Consider the following 13,770-nt stretch of genomic DNA (forward strand, 5'->3'; position numbering starts at 1 on the left):
GAGGGATGTTTGTCACTCCTTTGCTGGTCATATACTTAATGTGCAAGCCTAGATAATACCCTCATTTCAATAACTTGCCATTACCAATGGGTCATATTTAATTCATTTGAAGGTTTGCTTAGATAGCTTATAACCTATTTAAGCAGACCTTCAAATTGTTGCGTAAGATTTTAATTCATAAACTGTTAATTATTATTATTATATAATACATGATTACATGTAATTGGTTAATGTATTCATTTAGCATTAGTAAATATGTATATGTATCAACCATATTATAAATAAGTGTTATATGTACATCATTAATAACAGGCCTTGTATTAAATATTGTATAATTATTCCTCATTTAATGGTTAACAAACTATCTAAGCGGAGCGATCAGAGAGTTCATGCAAACTGTCTTGAGATGTCCTCTAGAGACTGTAAACAAGGTGACTTTCCACCGAGTGCACAGACGTGGAGCTCGCAGCGACAAGACCACGGGTCCCCGACCGATCAACGCAAAAATTAAACACTACCAACAAAAGGAGCTGATCAAAAGCAGAAGAAGGGAGCTTAAAGGGACCAAACTCGGTCTGAATGATCCATTTCTCCAAGAGGCTGTATCCCGTACAGAGGAAACAGAGGGAAAGGTTTTTAAGCGTGCCTTTCTCATTGTAGACAAACTCTTTATAGACGGACAGCTCTTCAGAGACAGCTCCATAACACCACGGTAGTACTAAATTCTATGGGGATGTCAGGTTACGGGAAAAATTATGGGGACTAAAAATATCTGAACACTATGAAGTTGATATGTGCACAAACACACTCTACCCGCTGGTTTACACATGGACGCATACACACACACACACTTGATCTCTCTCCTCTCACTCTCTCGTTCTCTATTGTCTAGAGCGCTTTTTGTTTGTATATCTTTTGTATGTCTTTGTCTGCATGTTTATCTATGTTTTCAATAAGCATTGGGAAGATATCAGAACAGGGACGTTGGGGAATAATAGCATATTTTATGGGATACATTTGTACTGTAGTGAACCCGTTTCTAAAATAATGCAAGGTCTCTTTCATAATCATGTGAAAAGTCAATTGCTATGAAAATACTCAGATGTGTTTTTCTATGAAAATTATGTTAAATGTAACTATGATGCAACTATGATGGCTGTACCTGTTGTGGAGTCCCGGCGTCGTCTGGGTTTTGCCGGTGTAGGCGTCATTGTAAATAAGAATTGTTCTTAACTGACTTGCCTATTTAAATAAAGGTAACATATATATATATATATATTAATGATGGTGATACAGTATGGATTCCAATTATCATCCTGAATATTAAAGCTATACTCACTTCATGTTACGCACATAGACTCGGATCACATTCTGTCTCCTATCAATACTTTAAAAAAAGAAAGAGACAGGAATGTAGTCAAGACGACTAGCTTGATTAAGTCTCCTCCATGTATATCTCACGAGGTCAGGGAATTTTAGTCTCCAAATATTCACTATTTTTAATGTGTCCATAATATTTGTGATTTCCTTAAGGGCACGGTGATGATAGTTTGTAGAGTGATTTCCTTAAGGGCACGGTGATGATAGTTTGTAGAGTGATTTCCTTAAGGGCACGGTGATGATAGTTTGTAGAGTGATTACCTTTACGGTCCATTGAGGTACTTAACACTGTGTTATAGTCTCCTACCATAATGATTAGATCATTTGTTGCCTGTAAGTTCAATACATTGGTATAAATATTTTCTAAGAGGTATGGATCATCCTGATTTGGACCATATAGATTAATGAGCCAAGTCTATTTTTATCACCCACTTTCATATTCAAAAGGATCCACCTTCCTTGCGAGTCATTCCTGACTATTTGCACGTTCAGATCGACATTTTTGTTCATCACACACCTTTTGAGTTCCTTTGTCCACGACAGAAAATGATTTCACCACCCCTTTCCTTTTTCCACGCAACTTCATCTAAGGATGTAGAGTGAGTTTCCTGTAAACAGTATATGTTATATTCCTTTTCTTTTAGCCATGTAAAGACTGATCTTCTTTTTTTATAATCTACTAAACCGTTATAATTATAACTGGCTATACTTATTTCACCCCTTACCATAACTAGATACTATTCTCAGATTACAGCCAATTGATTACAGCATTAACCTAAACATGGAGGAGGCAGGTGGCAGCGGGAGGAGGTAGGGAACTGGTCTGTCTGCCCAATTTAAAGGATCAAAACTGGCGGAGGAATAAAAATAGCATAAACAGGAAAGTATAGCAGTTTCATTTGAGGACCAGGATGTTGACAGCTGTGCCAAACATATTGCAAAATAATTGGGAAGAGATTTTTGATGTACCAATTCCATGGTGCAGGGTGTATCTCAAATTTGTGCTCACCTGAGGTGGAGTATCTTATGATAAGCTACAGACCTCACTATTTACCCAGAGAGTTTTCATCTGGCTTTTTTCGTAGCTGTCTATATACCACCACAGAGTGAGGTTGGAACTAAAACCACACTAAATGAGCTGTATTCTGCCATACGCAAACAGGAAACCGCTCATCCAGAGGTGGCTCTCATAGTGGCCGGTGACTTTAACGCAGGGAAACTTAAATCAGTTTTACCGAATTTCTATCAACATGTTAAATGTGCAATCAGAGGTAAACAAAATTCTAGACCACCTCTACTCCACACACAGAGATGCGTACAAAGCTCCCCCTCGCCCTCCATTTGGCAAATCTGACCATAACTCTATCCTCCTGATTCGTGCTTACAAGCTAAAATTAAAGCAGGGAGCACCAGTGACTCGGTCTATAAAAAAGTGGTCAGATGAAGCAGATGTTACTAAACTACAGGACTGTTTTGCTATCACAGACTGGAATATGTTACGTGATTCTTCTGATGACATTGAGGAGGGAGTACACCACATCACTGGCTTTATCAATAAGTGCATCGAGGATGTCGTCCCCACAGTGACTGTACGTACATACCCCAACCAGAAGTAATGGATTACAGGTAACATCTGCACTGAGCTAAAGGGTAGAGCTGTCACTTTCAAGGAGCAGGACTCTAACCTGGAAGCTTATAAGAAATCCCACTATGCCCTCCGAAGAACCATCAAACAGCAAAGCGTCAATACAGGACTAGGATTGAATCGTACTACACTGGCTCCGACGCTCGTCTGATATGGCAGGGCTTGCAAACTATTACAGACTACAAAGGGAAGCACAGCCAAGAGCTTCCCAGTGACACAAGCCTACCAGACGAGCTAAATAACTTCTATGCTCGATTCGAGACAAGTAACACTGAAACATGCATGAGAGCATCAACTGTTCTGGATGACTGCGTGATCACGCTCTCCGCAGCCGATGTGAGTAAGAGCTTTAAACAGGTCAACATTCACAAGGCCGCTGGGCCAGACGGATTACCAGGACGTGTACTCATGCACTGACCAACTGGCAAGTGTCTTCACTAACATTTTCAACCTCTCCCTGTCTGAGTCGGTAATACCAACATGTTTCAAGCAGACCACCATAGTCCCTGTGCCCAAGAACACTGAGGTAACCTGCCTAAATGACCACGGACCTGTAGCACTAACGTCTGTAGCCATTTAATGCTTTGAAAGGCTGGTCATGGCTCACATCAACACCATCAACACCATTATCCCAGAAACCCTAGACCCATTGCAATTTGCATACTGCACCAACAGATCCACAGATGATGCAATCTCTATTGCTCTCCACACTGCCCTTTCACACCTGAACAAAAGAAACACCTATGTGAGAATGCTATTCATTGACTACAGCGCTATGTTGAACACCATAGTACCCTCAAAACTCATCACTAAGGTAAGGACCCTGGGACTAAACAGCTCCCTCTGCAACTGGATCCTAGACTTCCTGACGTGCCGCCCCTAGGTGGTAAGGGTAGGTAACAACACATCCGCTACGCTGATCGTCAACACAGGGGCCCCTCAGGGGTGCGTGCTCAGTCCCCTCCTGTACTCCTTGTTCACTCATGACTGCATGGCCAGGCACAACTCCAATACCATCATTAAGTTTGCTGATGACACAACAGTGGTAGGCCTGATCACAGACAACGATGAGACAGCCTATAGGGAGGAGGTCAGAGGCCTGACCATGTGGTGCAAGGACAACAACCTCTCCCTTAACATGATCAAGACAAAGGAGATGATTGTGGACTACAGGAAAAAGAGGACCGAGCACACCCCCATTCTCATCGATGGGGCTGTCCACATCACCAACAAACTATCATGGTCCAAACACACCAAGACAGTCGTGAAGAGGGAGGGCATGACAAAACCTATTCTCCCTCGGGAGACTGAAAAGATTTGGCATGGGTCCTCAGATCCTCAAAAATGTTACAGCTGCACCATCGAGAGCATCCTGACGGGTTGCATCACTGCCTGGTATGGCAACTGCTTGGCCCCTGACCGCAAGGCACTACAGAGTGTGGAGCGCACGGCCCAGTACGTCACTGGGGCCAAGCTTCCTTCCATCCAGGACCTCTATAACAGGCGGTGTCAGAGGAAGGCCGTAAAATCTGTCAAAGTCTCAAGCCACCCTAGTCATAGACTGTTCTCTCTGCTACCGCACGGCAAGTGGTACCGGAGTGCCAAGTCTAGGTCCAAGAGGCTTCTAAACAGCTTCCCCCAAGCCATAAGGCTCCTGAACAGCTAATCAAATGGCTACACAGACTATTTGCGCCCCCCACGCTGCTAATACTCTCTGTTATTATCTATGCATAGCCACTTTAACAACCTTACCTGCATGTACATAATTATCTCAAATTACCTCGACACCGGTGCCCCTGCACATTGATACATTGACTCTGTACTGGTACCCCCTGTATATAGCCCCGCTATTGTTATTTACTGCTGCTCTTTAATTATTTATTTTTCTTATCTCTTACTTTTTTAAAAAACGTTTTTTTGTTTGTATTTTCTTAAAGCTGCAGTGTTGGTTAAGGGCTTGTAAGTAAGCATTCCACTGTAAGGTCTGTTGTATTCGGCACATGTGACAAATACAGTTTGATTTTATATGAGTTGATATATAAAAGGACACAAGATTCAAGACTTTGTGCTTTTCAGCTAAAATTATCATACAGAATTGTTGCCACCAAAACAATGTTGAATATTTGGGGCATACAATAATCGCAGCTCTGCAGATTTTGTTGTGAGGATAAAGATTCAATAGACCATTTGTTCTGGTATTACCCTTGTGAAAAACCATAACATTAATCTAAAATTGACCCTAGAAATAGCATTGTCGGGAGATCTGAAGAGACCTGGTCAGTTAATTATTGATATACTAATACTCTTAGTAAAAGTATTTATCTTCAACTCACAATCTGTGGATTCTATTCAAATAGATAGATTGGAATTGTATGTTAAACATCACAGCATAATTGAAAGATATATGGTGTGTATAAATCCAAAGAGGATGGCCAACAGAGAAATGTGGGATGACTGGTATGATGTAGTTGGCCAACAGAGAAAGGTGGGATGACTGGTATGATGTAGTTGGCCAACAGAGAAAGGTGGGATGACTGGTATGATGTAGTTGGCCAACAGAGAAAGGTGGGATGACTGGTATGATGTAGTGGGCCAACAGAGAAAGGTGGGATGACTGGTATGATGTAGTTGGCCAACAGAGAAAGGTGGGATGACTGGTATGATGTAGTTGGCCAACAGAGAAAGGTGGGATGACTGGTATGATGTAGTTGGCCAACAGAGAAAGGTGGGATGACTGGTATGATGTAGATGGCCAACAGAGAAAGGTGGGATGACTGGTATGATGTAGTTGGCCAACAGAGAAAGGTGGGATGACTGGTATGATGTAGTTGGCCAACAGAGAAAGGTGGGATGACTGGTATGATGTAGTTGGCCAACAGAGAAAGGTGGGATGACTGGTATGATGTAGTTGGCCAACAGAGAAAGGTGGGATGACTGGTATGATGTAGTTGGCCAACAGAGAAAGGTGGGATGACTGGTATGATGTAGTTGGCCAACAGAGAAAGGTGGGATGACTGGTATGATGTAGTTGGCCAACAGAGAAAGGTGGGATGACTGGTATGATGTAGTTGGCCAACAGAGAAAGGTGGGATGACTGGTATGATGTAGTTGGCCAACAGAGAAAGGTGGGATGACTGGTATGATGTAGTTGGCCAACAGAGAAAGGTGGGATGACTGGTATGATGTAGTTGGCCAACAGAGAAAGGTGGGATGACTGGTATGATGTAGTTGGCCAACAGAGAAAGGTGGGATGACTGGTATGATGTAGTTGGCCAACAGAGAAAGGTGGGATGACTGGTATGATGTAGTTGGCCAACAGAGAAAGGTGGGATGACTGGTATGATGTAGTTGGCCAACAGAGAAAGGTGGGATGACTGGTATGATGTAGTTGGCCAACAGAGAAAGGTGGGATGACTGGTATGATGTAGTTGGCCAACAGAGAAAGGTGGGATGACTGGTATGATGTAGTTGGCCAACAGAGAAAGGTGGGATGACTGGTATGATGTAGTTGGCCAACAGAGAAAGGTGGGATGACTGGTATGATGTAGTTGGCCAACAGAGAAAGGTGGGATGACTGGTATGATGTAGTTGGCCAACAGAGAAAGGTGGGATGACTGGTATGATGTAGTTGGCCAACAGAGAAAGGTGGGATGACTGGTATGATGTAGTTGGCCAACAGAGAAAGGTGGGATGACTGGTATGATGTAGTTGGCCAACAGAGAAAGGTGGGATAACTGGTATGATGTAGTTGGCCAACAGAGAAAGGTGGGATGACTGGTATGATGTAGTTGGCCAACAGAGAAAGGTGGGATGACTGGTATGATGTAGATGGCCAACAGAGAAAGGTGGGATGACTGGTATGATGTAGTTGGCCAACAGAGAAAGGTGGGATGACTGGTATGATGTAGTTGGCCAACAGAGAAAGGTGGGATGACTGGTATGATGTAGTTGGCCAACAGAGAAAGGTGGGATGACTGGTATGATGTAGTTGGCCAACAGAGAAAGGTGGGATGACTGGTATGATGTAGTTGGCCAACAGAGAAAGGTGGGATGACTGGTATGATGTAGTTGGCCAACAGAGAAAGGTGGGATGACTGGTATGATGTAGTTGGCCAACAGAGAAAGGTGGGATGACTGGTATGATGTAGATGGCCAACAGAGAAAGGTGGGATGACTGGTACGATGTAGTTGGCCAACAGAGAAAGGTGGGATGACTGGTATGATGTAGTTGGCCAACAGAGAAAGGTGGGATGACTGGTATGATGTAGTTGGCCAACAGAGAAAGGTGGGATGACTGGTATGATGTAGATGGCCAACAGAGAAAGGTGGGATGACTGGTATGATGTAGTTGGCCAACAGAGAAAGGTGGGATGACTGGTATGATGTAGATGGCCAACAGAGAAAGGTGGGATGACTGGTATGATGTAGTTGGCCAACAGAGAAAGGTGGGATGACTGGTATGATGTAGTTGGCCAACAGAGAAAGGTGGGATGATTGGTACGATGTAGTTGGCCAACAGAGAAAGGTGGGATGACTGGTATGATGTAGTTGGCCAACAGAGAAAGGTGGGATTGGCTGAGGTTTCGGATATGGAATTGGAGACAAATGGGAGTGGAGTTGCTGGGTGGCGGATAGAATGACGGTCAAAGATAAAAGTAAAAAAATAAAGTTAAAATAAAACAAAACAATCAGTAAGTTTGAATGACACTGAGGGGCAGCGTTGGTACAGCTAATGACTGTTTGCTTGAGGCTGATACTGTGCGGGTGTTTGTACACATGCATGTACACCATCTCTCATTCAAATGCACACAAGTGCACATACACGGACACACACATGTAAAAAGTGTCAAACATGCACTCAAACATATTCAATAGGTCTTGCTGTTAGGATTTTTGTTGTCCTTGATGTCTTTAGTTTATTGCATTGTTGTTTTGTTTTCCATCGTCTTTGTTGGTGAATTTTTTTTTGGGGGGGGTTCTAGGATGGTTGGGGGGCAGGTCACGGGGTACTGTTGGGGGGGATCTTGGAGGGCTGGTGGCCCAGCTATTGAGAGCTTGGGCCGATGGCTTATACCACAGGTCGCTGGTTCGGGTCCCCGTTTTTGACCTTGTGGGAGATCTGTCGACATGCCCTCGAGCAGGGCCTTGACCCTGGATGCTTCTGTGTGTGGCTCTGAATGGGAGTCTGTTGGATGACTGGTGTGATGTAGTTGTTGAATGGGAGTCTGTTAGATGACTTGTATGATGTAGTTGTTGAATGAGAGTCTGTTGGATGACTTGTATGATGTAGTTGTTGAATGGGAGTCTGTTAGATGACTTGTATGATGTAGTTGTTGAATGGGGGTCTGTTAGATGACTTGTATGATGTAGTTGTTGAATGGGAGTCTGTTGGATGACTTGTATGATGTAGTTGTTGAATGGGAGTCTGTTAGATGACTGGTATGATGTAGTTGTTGAATGGGAGTCTGTTGGATGACTGGTATGATGTAGTTGTTGAATGGGAGTCTGTTGGATGACTGGTATGATGTAGTTGTTGAATGGGAGTCTGTTAGATGACTGGTATGATGTAGTTGTTGAATGGGAGTCTGTTGGATGACTTGTATGATGTAGTTGTTGAATGGGAGTCTGTTGGATGACTGGTATGATGTAGTTGTTGAATGGGAGTCTGTTGGATGACTTGTATGATGTAGTTGTTGAATGGGAGTCTGTTGGATGACTTGTATGATGTAGTTGTTGAATGGGAGTCTGTTGGATGACTTGTATGATGTAGTTGTTGAATGGGAGTCTGTTGGATGACTTGTATGATGTAGTTGTTGAATGGGAGTCTGTTGGATGACTTGTATGATGTAGTTGTTGAATGGGAGTCTGTTGGATGACTTGTATGATGTAGTTGTTGAATGGGAGTCTGTTGGATGACTGGTATGATGTAGTTGTTGAATGGGAGTCTGTTGGATGACTGGTATGATGTAGTTGTTGAATGGGAGTCTGTTAGATGACTGGTATGATGTAGTTGTTGAATGGGAGTCTGTTGGATGACTTGTATGATGTAGTTGTTGAATGGGAGTCTGTTGGATGACTGGTATGATGTAGTTGTTGAATGGGAGTCTGTTGGATGACTGGTATGATGTAGTTGTTGAATGGGAGTCTGTTGGATGACTTGTATGATGTAGTTGTTGAATGGGAGTCTGTTGGATGACTTGTATGATGTAGTTGTTGAATGGGAGTCTGTTGGATGACTTGTATGATGTAGTTGTTGAATGGGAGTCTGTTGGATGACTTGTATGATGTAGTTGTTGAATGGGAGTCTGTTGGATGACTTGTATGATGTAGTTGTTGAATGGGAGTCTGTTGGATGACTTGTATGATGTAGTTGTTGAATGGGAGTCTGTTGGATGACTGGTATGATGTAGTTGTTGAATGGGAGTCTGTTGGATGACTGGTATGATGTAGTTGTTGAATGGGAGTCTGTTAGATGACTGGTATGATGTAGTTGTTGAATGGGAGTCTGTTGGATGACTTGTATGATGTAGTTGTTGAATGGGAGTCTGTTGGATGACTGGTATGATGTAGTTGTTGAATGGGAGTCTGTTGGATGACTGGTATGATGTAGTTGTTGAATGGGGGTCTGTTGGATGACTGGTATGATGTAGTTGTTGAATGGGAGTCTGTTGGATGACTGGTATGATGTAGTTGTTGAATGGGAGTCTGTTGGATGACTGGTATGATGTAGTTGTTGAATGGGAGTCTGTTGGATGACTGGTATGATGTAGTTGTTGAATGGGAGTCTGTTGGATGACTTGTATGATGTAGTTGTTGAATGGGAGTCTGTTGGATGACTTGTATGATGTAGTTGTTGAATGGGAGTCTGTTGGATGACTTGTATGATGTAGTTCTTGAATGGGAGTCTATTGGATGACTTGTATGATGTAGTTGTTGAATGGGAGTCTGTTGGATGACTGGTATGATGTAGTTGTTGAATGGGAGTCTGTTGGATGACTGGTATGATGTAGTTGTTGAATGGGAGTCTGTTAGATGACTGGTATGATGTAGTTGTTGAATGGGAGTCTGTTGGATGACTTGTATGATGTAGTTGTTGAATGGGAGTCTGTTGGATGACTGGTATGATGTAGTTGTTGAATGGGAGTCTGTTGGATGACTGGTATGATGTAGTTGTTGAATGGGGGTCTGTTGGATGACTGGTATGATGTAGTTGTTGAATGGGAGTCTGTTGGATGACTGGTATGATGTAGTTGTTGAATGGGGGTCTGTTGGATGACTGGTATGATGTAGTTGTTGAATGGGAGTCTGTTGGATGACTGGTATGATGTAGTTGTTGAATGGGAGTCTGTTGGATGACTTGTATGATGTAGTTGTTGAATGGGAGTCTGTTGGATGACTTGTATGATGTAGTTGTTGAATGGGAGTCTGTTGGATGACTGGTATGATGTAGTTGTTGAATGGGAGTCTGTTGGATGACTTGTATGATGTAGTTGTTGAATGGGAGTCTGTTGGATGACTGGTATGATGTAGTTGTTGAATGGGAGTCTGTTGGATGACTGGTATGATGTAGTTGTTGAATGGGAGTCTGTTGGATGACTTGTATGATGTAGTTGTTGAATGGGAGTCTGTTGGATGACTTGTATGATGTAGTTGTTGAATGGGAGTCTGTTGGATGACTGGTATGATGTAGTTGTTGGATGACTGGTATGATGTAGTTGTTGGATGACTGGTATGATGTAGTTGTTGAGCGGCTTCACTGCAAGTATATTGTATGTTTTAATATTTAATTTAAAGATATATATAATAAGTAGACTGTCCAAAGACCTATTACCTGAACATTCAGGAATACAGTTCAAATGTGTCGTCAGTGAGCCATTCCATCTGAATTAAGATACACTTTTCTCAGAATGTAATTAATTTATCTTTATTAATCTATTATAATTGTCCGTCGAAACAATAAAACCTTATATACAGATCATAGCTAAGCTGACAGTGTAATAGGCACATGCAAGTCCAAAGACTATCGTAGCATTTTCCTTACATACAAGTTATACATAAACATTCATGGAGAAAGATGACAACAAATGTACACCCAGCAACTTATGAAGCAGAAAATGTGTTCCTTAATAAAAAGATTCAATCGCTAGACTAAGTCCTCTCCAAGACAAATGTATATGCTGAAAGAGACGTTTCACAAGGTATGGATAGTTGATTTTTCCTGTGCTTTGTCAAAGGATTGCTTCGTTTCCATACTCATTAATAAAGATGTTGTTAGTTTTAGTAATGCTGTTGGTCTCTGTCTGTCTGAACATCTTGGCCTAGCTGCTCTTACCAATTTATATTTTATTTTCATAAAAGGGCACGGAAAGGATAAGATAATTGACTTCTCATTTTTTGGTATATTAGATTCAAATGTCATCATCCAGAAGAGGAATGGCACCTTCAGTAGGGTTGGGAGTATGTGGTCCGGTTTATATAGACTGCATAAGAATGGTTGTTGCAAATGAATAGGATATTAAATGAAATGATTAATGACACATATCATAGGGCAATGGACTATGAATTAAATGTTATGGTGATGTTAGGAAAGGAGATGCTATCTCATCAAAAAATGATAATGGTCGCTGGTAAGTTTTGCTCAAATCTTTTCCCATTATTACTCTTTTAGGTCTCAGCTCATAATATTAGACTATTAATTCATCAATAACCTGCTAAATGAGACAGATCTACTATTGGGGCCGTAGTTATACTATAAATTAACATTCTATTAAAAAAGCCATGTGAAACAATTGAGTCATCTCTAATAACTTGCTGGTAATGTCCAATCCTCATTCATAACCCTCATTTTATACTGAATAAAAATATAAATGCAACATGTAAAGTGTTGTTTCCATGTTTCATGAGCTGAAATAAAAAATCACAGAAATGTTCGATGCTCACAAAAAGTTTGTCTCTCTCAAATTCATGAGCATTTCACCTTTGCCAAGATAATCCATCCATCTGACAGGTGTGGCAAATCAAGAAGCTGATTAAACAGCATGATCATTACACAGGTGCACCTTATGATGGGGACAATAAAAATGTCCAGCACAATATCAGTGTCTACATACTGTATGTGAAAACAGTGCATTTCTACATTTTGTAAAAACAAATCAAGTTCTACCCGATGACATCATCAAAAGTTTAAACATATTTAAAAACAGTGATTTTCAAACACTGTGAGATTCGCAGTGACATGGGGATCAAGACAATATCCTCCCCCTGGCTAGAAGCACGTTGCAGGTTTAGAGAATCACTGTTTTCTTACTTTTAATCCTTGCCTGTGATGCTACAGATAATATTTTTTTAGGAACTTTCTTCTTAACTTTCAACCACAGATCATTAAAAAATACGTTTTCACATATCTAGACTCTGGTATGGTGCTGGAGATAATGGAAATGAGGTTGAAGAGTGGCCTAATTGCCCTTTAACGATGTCCTCTTATCTATCCCATTCCTAATAAGAAAAGTGAGCACACAACACAACTATTCATCCTCCAGGAAAAATGCACTTATATCACCTAGATTGTTATTTTCAGTGCAACTATTAAAGTTGAAAAGTGGGATACTTTTCATATGTAAAAGTCTCTGTGTAAAAGGATGAAAGCACATATAATATTTCCAGTAACAATTGCGATTCCCTGCAAGATACAAAGATTGGTCCCTTATTCTTGGCTTCTGTATTGTGGTGAATTGACGCCGCCCTCAACCCCAAATTGGTCCATAGGACAGGAAGTGGCATCACCAGGCAGGAAGTGGCTAAGGGCATGATGGGATAGTGCCCACTAGAGGTAGTCCAGCTCCAGTGCATGACTCAGAGCCTCCAGGTCAGGCCGACACGACACTCTCCAGAAGGGCATGTTCTTCTGCAAGACACAAATGGATATGTTGAAAATGTTGAACACTGGCTAATCTAGCTAGCTAATGTAACTAGCTAGCTAATGTAACTAGATAACATTGCTCAGTGAGCCACGCTCAAGTTACCAAAGCTCAGTGAGCTAATACAATCTTATGGTGTGTAGGAAAGGGTAGAAACCCACGTCACTGGTCAAACTAATACCAAACACAATTTCATGCTTTGGGATAGAAATATTATTTTTGTTTTTCAAATGATAAGCAAATGTTTGAAATAATATGTGTGGGGGGATATTAGATTTGATCTGACGTCTTTGCACTAGCATGAAAAGTAAGGCAGAGGGAAATATATTGTGCACCCACCCACCCCTTTTACTGGTTACACGTGTCTCACCTTCTTGGCTACAGACTCCTCCTCCACTCCATCCCCTATTACCACGTACACCGCTCGCCGACCAAACCTCTGAGCCACACGCTCGAAGCAACTCTCCTTCCCTGGAGAATAGGTAAGTGTTGATATGATTAAGAGTAACACATAAGTGTGTTCAGATTGTTACAAAATGAAGTGTTAATTAAGACTTTGTGAAACTGTAATGTTGTATACTACGTCTCAAACACTAGGAACTTTCAAAAACATGATTTTTTAATTATTATTTTTTACTTTGGTAGGACTACGTATGCTGCAATTCAGCTTTTAGCTGCAAATGCGTACAATTCAAAATAAACCTTACATTCATATAAAGTGCTAAACGTACGTGTAAACAAATTAAAATTACACTTTTGGTAAACATGTCAGGAAAGTAAACAGATTGCACAATGCCAGCTGGTAGATAGTAAACAGGATTGTATACA

The 13,770-nt window shown here is 41.5% G+C and overlaps 1 pseudogene; it reads right to left on the bottom strand.

Annotated features, from left to right (window-relative positions):
- Positions 1-10,933: 10,933 nt before the first annotated feature.
- LOC118400606 (eyes absent homolog 2-like) overlaps positions 10,934-13,770 on the bottom strand; it is a 73,034-nt pseudogene continuing 70,197 nt past the window's right edge.

Source organism: Oncorhynchus keta, chromosome 21 (genome assembly GCF_023373465.1).
Source record: "Oncorhynchus keta strain PuntledgeMale-10-30-2019 chromosome 21, Oket_V2, whole genome shotgun sequence".
Taxonomy (NCBI): Eukaryota; Metazoa; Chordata; class Actinopteri; order Salmoniformes; family Salmonidae; genus Oncorhynchus; species Oncorhynchus keta.